At 37.4% G+C, this 6,705-nt stretch overlaps 2 protein-coding genes across 3 annotated transcripts in view; one reads left to right on the top strand and one right to left on the bottom strand.

Annotated features, from left to right (window-relative positions):
* LOC106877180 (zygotic DNA replication licensing factor mcm6) overlaps positions 1-6,705 on the bottom strand; it is a 14,823-nt gene that overhangs the window by 6,980 nt on the left and 1,138 nt on the right. Inside the window, exon 1 of one of the 2 annotated variants that reach the window (XM_014926019.2) lies at positions 4,204-4,336. The exons of the other annotated variant lie outside the window; for it this stretch is intronic. The gene's annotated coding sequence lies outside the window, so the exon portion shown is untranslated. Of the gene's footprint in view, positions 1-4,203; positions 4,337-6,705 lie in introns of those variants that run through there. 2 annotated transcript variants of the gene reach the window in all.
* LOC106877192 (uncharacterized) overlaps positions 4,712-6,705 on the top strand; it is a 36,010-nt gene continuing 34,016 nt past the window's right edge. Inside the window, exon 1 of the mRNA XM_014926046.2 lies at positions 4,712-5,228. The gene's annotated coding sequence lies outside the window, so the exon portion shown is untranslated. The remainder of the gene's footprint in view (positions 5,229-6,705) is intronic.

The following is a 6,705-nucleotide window of genomic DNA, read 5'->3' on the forward strand; positions in this document are numbered from 1 at the left end:
CGCAGTTTATTGCCCAATGGTTGAAGGGTACTCTTAAATGGGCTGGTTATGATGCACTGGCATAGGCCACGGTTACAGTCTCACTTGGCTTGCCGGGTCTTCTCAAGCACAGCATATCTCCAAAGGTTTCAGTGACTTGCCACCGCCTCCGTGAGGCCCAAAGTTCAAAGGTTGTTCTTCAACACCTCATCCCAGGTCTTCCTCTTCCACAGGTTCCCTCTACTGCTAGAGTGTGACACCTTTTCACACAACTGTCCTCATCCATATGTAACACATGACCATACCAGCACAGTCATCTCTCTTGCACACCACATCTGATGCTTCTTATGTCTGACTTTTCTCTCAGGGTGCTTACACTCTGTCATGTATGCACACTGACATTACACATCCAGCAGAGCATACTAGCTTCATTCCTTGCATGCTTACACATGTCCTCAACAGTCACAGCCCATGTTTCACTGCCATGTAGCATGGCTATTTGCACACATGCGTCATATAGTCTAACTTTTACTCTGAGCGAGAGGCACTTTGTCACCAGCAGAGGTAGGAACTCTCTGAACTTTGCCCAGGCTAGCTTTATTCTAGCAGCTACACTTTCAGAGCATCCACCCCTGCTACTGACTTGGTCACCTAGGTAACGGAAGCTATCAACTACTTGTAGCTTTTCCCCCTGGAATGTGACAGAAGCTGTTTGCTGCACATTTTCAGTGTTTATTGTCCCTGAGCAATTGCCACACACAAAATCTATCTTCTCAGTTAGTCTTCCTTTGATATTGCTGCACCTCTTATGTGTCCATAGCTTACGCCAGGTACATCTTATGGAGTTTCTACATACGCCTTTTCTGCAGATCTAGCAGGGCCATCTACCTGAAGTGATTTGTGGTTTGTCTGACTTCCTACTTATTAAGACTTTGATTTTTGCTAGATTGACTCTAAGGCTTTCTCCATGTCAATGAAAGCCACTTACAGAGGTTTATGTTTGGCAAGGTATTTCTCCTGCATCTGTCTTATCAGAAATATAGCATCAGTGGTGCTCTTCTCTGGCACAAACCCAAACTGCATCTCGTCTAGACTGACTCTCTCCCTAATTAGTTGGGCTATGACCCTCTCCGTGACTTTCATTACCTGATCCAACAACTTGATACTTCTGTAATTATTCGTATCAAAAGCGTCACCCTTACCTTTCTAGCAGTTGACTATGGTGCTGCTACACCAGTCATTGTGTATGACTCCTTCGTGTATCACCTGGTTAACTATACGGGTGATTAGGCTATAGCCAATACCGCTGGATATTTTAAGCATCTCTGCGGTGATTCCTGATGGGCCAGGGGCTTTCCCTGTCTTCATACCCTTAATTGCTTTATCTACCAAGATACTGTCAATTAGGATAGCTAGTCCCTCTGTTGGGTTGACATTTGGCAGACTCTCTTTCTCCCATTCGTTCTCTTCATTTAGCAACCTTTCATAGTGGCGTCTCCAAGTCTCTCACTTTGCAGCCTCAACGAACACAAGTGAGCCATCATCCATGCGGACACATTTCTCTCCTATGACATCATGATTCTCTCTCACACACTGTCTTGCAACATGAAACACTTCAAGTCTTTGGTTCTCACGATGCAGAACATTGGCAATTTTTTTCTTATCTGCTTCCCTTCTGGCTAAATAAAACTGTCTCCTAGCTTCCTTCTGGCAATCGGATACAGTTTCCTGCTACCACCAATCTTCCAGTCTTTCCATGCCTGTTTCTTTACCTTAATGGCCCTGTCAACTACATTGTTCCACCACCACATTACCTTGGGTTGAGAGAGGACTTTGCACCATCCACAGATCTGGTCAGTAGCACTCAACAAGTTGTCCCATAGAAACCTCCACATTACGTGAAGCTATATCCCCCTCTATTTTGTCAAAAGCTTCGAGTAATACATCTCTAAATTTCTGTCCATTTGTAAGATCTTTAAGCTTCCAGGCTCTTCTTCGCCATGCTGGCCATCTTCTGGGCATCCATTTAGCCCTGATCCTGAAGTCGCTAACTACTAATCAATGTTGTGGGGTGCATTCTTAACCTGGGAAGGTTTTGGCATTTATAAGTAGCCATCTCTCCCGTCTCCTGGTGTGGATGTAATCAATTTGACCAGAGCAGTAGGTGACTGGCAGGTTTCCTGAAGTTTGTATTACAATATATACATGCATATATATATTTCCCTGTGCTGGCAGCATGTAAAAAGCACCATTCAAGTGTGGTCATTGCCAGTGCCACCTGACTGGCTCTCGTGCCAGTGGCACATAATAAGCACCATTCAAGCGTGGTCAATGCCAGTGCCGCCTGATATGCTGGTGAAATGTAAAAAGCACCATTCAAGTGTGGTTGATGCCAGTACCGCCTGACTGGTCTTCATGCCGATGGCATGTAAAAAGCACCCACTATACTGGGAGTGGTTGGCATTATGAAGGGCATCCAGCTGTAGAAACCTTGCCAGATCAGATTGGAACCTGGCAGACAACAGACTTGGCAGTCATCATTCAAACCGTCCAACCCATGCCAGCATGGAAAGCGGACGTTAAATGATGATAATGATGATGATATATATACATACATTGATATCCAAGCCTTGCCGACTAAGTAACATATTTTCTTGAGATCTAATGACAAGATTCACTCCTATTTGTATCACCATTTTCAAAAGATTTTGTTTATCTGATACTGGAGTAATCACTCTGACTTGCTTTTAGATTCTAAACACCTTTAAAGAGAGTTTTAGCTGTTAATTGAATAAATAACATCACTACATTACACATGTAAGACTCTAATCTATGCATGTTTAGTATGCAGAACACTCCACTGAGGCGTTTTCTCCTCAGTCTTTGGCTGTAGAAATTGTTTAGCCCCAGGACAGCCTTGCCTGTACAAGACTATGAAGATCATTCCAACAATGACTATCTTTTTTAAGGGCCATATCTGAAACTAACATTATCTAATGTGTTTCCCTCTCACTCCTTTTTTAAAAAGTGTGATTTGAGAGAATTTGTCAACAGCTTCAAGCAAATAAAGCGACTGTGTAGATATTCCAAATTTTATATTACTTTTAGGTATGTTATGAAGGTATTCCCAGTTCTATATTCTTGTTATGAATGGAAGACATCTGTTCCTGACTTCTATTTTAGCCTCTCGACATCTGGCGTAAAGCCATCTCACCTTCTACTACAATCTCACTCACAAGTGCCGGTGTGACAAAAAAATATCAAGTACATTATAAAGAGATTAGTTTTAGGAAGGGCATCCAGCGATAGAAATCATGCCAAAGCAGACACTGGAGCTTGACACAGCCTATGTCAGCATGAGTTGCAGATAGCTGTGACAGAGTGAACAACTCCAATTTAAAAGGTGCCTTCAGATACAAGGTGGCAATGTGTGAGGGAATGCCGTCTTAATAAGATGTTTGTTCAAAGAACCGTCTCTTCTGACGTTACGACGTTGTTCCCTAAATTTTCTCCATTAACGTTAAAAGACTTGTAAATTAGTTGGTAATTTGAACCAAAAATAATTAATGCCTAATGTACTTATTTTAAACTCGTTTACAGATAGTATATAGTATTTCTACATATATTAAGTCACAGATGGAATTCGTTTGATCACAGATCAGCTCGATAAGGACTAACCACGGGTTAAAAAGCAACAAATCTCAATATGATTTATTTTGTTCAAATCATTGGAACAAAATTTAGAAATAAAATTCTCCTTTCCTAAATATAAAACCTTCGTTTGTTCATTTTTTTTTCATGCAATCTGTAGTACAATCAAATTCTGTACGCCATGTTAGTAAAAATATACGACTTTTGAGGAAAAAGTATATAATTGGAAATTTGAATACAATATAAAATTAAAATAGTAAATGTACCATTAAATCAAATTACTGATTCACAAAAAGGAAATACAGTTAATAGCCATAAATAACAAATATAAAACTTTTGCAAGTAGTTTCTCAAATCGAATTAAGAAGCGATGATAAAATCACAAGGATAATGGTTGCTCGGGGCAGAATAGCTAATGTGGCACAAAAGTTAATAATAAAACTCATATTTCAGAAATATTCAATTTAATAAAATCGGAATGCGTCTGAGAGAGAAAATATGGTAATCAAAAATTTCATGAATAAAATAATAAATATAAAATTGAATCAGTTTTAATGTATGAGAATGACTTACCGAAATAAAGCACTGGAAAATGAACACAAAGCAAACTTTTACGCGCGAAAAGTTTCGCGCGGTTTTAGGTGTCGATACAAATAATAACTTGGCGATGTTAATTCCGGTCTTAAAAAGAAATTTACCGGTCTTCAAATTACATTGCATTTGCAATGTTCTTCAATTGATATATTAAAGAAAATCATTTTTTCACTCTAAATATTTTATTCTTTTAGAATCTAATATGAAATTAAATTAAATTTAAAATCATCATTTAATGTTCTATCACAAAATGATTGACAACAATCAACACAAATATTAAAACTGAAGTGTTTTCTGGTGCCCCTATTACCTTTAACTTGTTTTAGTCATTAGACTGCGGCCATGCTGGAGCGTTACATTGAAAAATTTAGTGTAACAAATCGACCCCAAATCGATTTCTTTTTGCCGAAATACTAAGTTACAAAGTTAAACAAATCTACACCGGTTGTCAAGCGATGGTTTGTGGGGGACGAACACAAACATACATATAGTCACAGACAGGCTTCCACACAGTTTGTGTTTACTAAATTCACTCATAAGGCACTGATCGGTCTGGGGCTAAAGTAGGATGCCACGCATTGGGACTGAACCCGAGATCAAGTGATTGCAACGCAAGCTTCTTAACCATGCCTGCACCTAAATAATAAAATCGAGCATTTGAATTTATATGTAAAATTTTAAACGAATAAAGTATTTTATGTATCCTGGTCTACAACTTTCAGTGTACAGTCAACTCTGACACCGAATATTTCATAAACTGAAAAGTAAGGACTAGAAAATATATTCTTTATTCATGACAGAGCTTACGACTTAAAAATATAATTATTCATATCTTTTGTCTGTCTGAAAGATTTTGTATTTATATAATGTCATAATTTGTTTTGTAATTTTATTTTGAGGCTATATTTGCTTAGTTCCGGTGCCTCGACACGTACGTTTATTTCCTTCGCCACATGGTATACCCTAACAACGATCGGGATCAAATCATTTTGAACACCTTTATGGTTAAGTATCAACAAATTTTAGTACTTTTTCATTTTCTTTCACATTTTTTATATATCACTTGATTGTTAGTGTTGATTAAGCCTTAAGCATCTCGCTCACGGACATCTCATTGATTATAATTTCGCTGTTAGATTTTGTTGAAGACTCTAAACGTAAAATACATACCCCTATTATAATCCCATTCACTCGCATAGATATATCCTAAACATTAAATATCTTTCTGTCCACTAATCATTTTAACTCCCTCGGTACCAGGTTTGTTGTGTGGGATACTTTTTAGTCATAAGCCAAGAGTTCACGGTTTACAAGAACAAACGTATTTATCTCGCTGATTGATTGTTAAAATTTCATATTATTAGTTTCGCTATTGAGGATGTAATTAAAGAATATTTTCTGACGTCATTATTTACTTTATCCCTTCATACCAGTTCTGTTTCAAATATTTTTCAAAGTCTACCGCCAGCGCACTTAGCTATAATTTGTCTCTACTGATTAAGTCTTCAGTTTGTCTCATCCTTGATGAATAAATATATTATTTAAACACAATATTGACGACTTGTGAAATTACGTTACTTTTAATTTCTGCTTTTCATCATTGTTGATAGTTTTAACGGCATAATTACAGTTTGGTGCCCTTAACTTTATTTCTTCATAATTTTCGGAGAAACGTGTATTTTTTTTTTTATGAAATTCTGTGGATATATGTTTTTAATAGTATAGATTACGATTATGCTAATAATTTTCAAGGAGTTTTGGCGTGTGAGTTATGCAATGTCGATATTTCGAATGCATAAAGCCAAAGGGAGAAAAAAAAAGTGAATAATGCCAAAGTTAACGGGAATTGGTTATAAGAAAACAAAGTCTCTAGGGTGAGGGCATCTATCTGCAATATGCCTGCTTAACGACCTACATAGATGAACAGTAACTTATTTCTTTGGTATGACGGTTATTTTAAAAACCTGATGTTGAAAACATTGTCAAGAAACACGGGGGAGGGGAGTTCAAGATAGTCTCGCTTGGATTTTTTTCCTTTTACCTCTAACTTAAGCGACATCACTTTTTAACTTTTTCTTCTACCTCAAACTGACAAGATCCAAAACGTGGAACTACGCACCAATTATCCATTTTAGCGGCAATTTTTTAAACCTAAATTCTATTTTATTTTATCCTTTTTTTTTCTTTTCGCAACGGTTATCGGATGCCTATTTTTTTAAATTAAAATTTTAAGTTTTCAATCAGAAACTGCTACGATTCTTGAGGTCAACGTTTCTGCTTTCACTTTCTCTAGTCATTAGCTGGTGAGATTCTATCAAAGCGGCCGGAACTTTTACTTTAATACTTTGTCTTGTAATAGAGACTGATTTAGAATTTCGAAACCAGTCGGTCTCGACTGGGGTCTCTATGACCTCGACGGGCCATATAAGATTTTGTTGCTAAAATTTACAAGCAATAAATTTTCACATTTAAAAAAAAAAA

This window comes from Octopus bimaculoides, chromosome 4 (assembly GCF_001194135.2).
Source record: "Octopus bimaculoides isolate UCB-OBI-ISO-001 chromosome 4, ASM119413v2, whole genome shotgun sequence".
NCBI classification, from domain to species: Eukaryota; Metazoa; Mollusca; class Cephalopoda; order Octopoda; family Octopodidae; genus Octopus; species Octopus bimaculoides.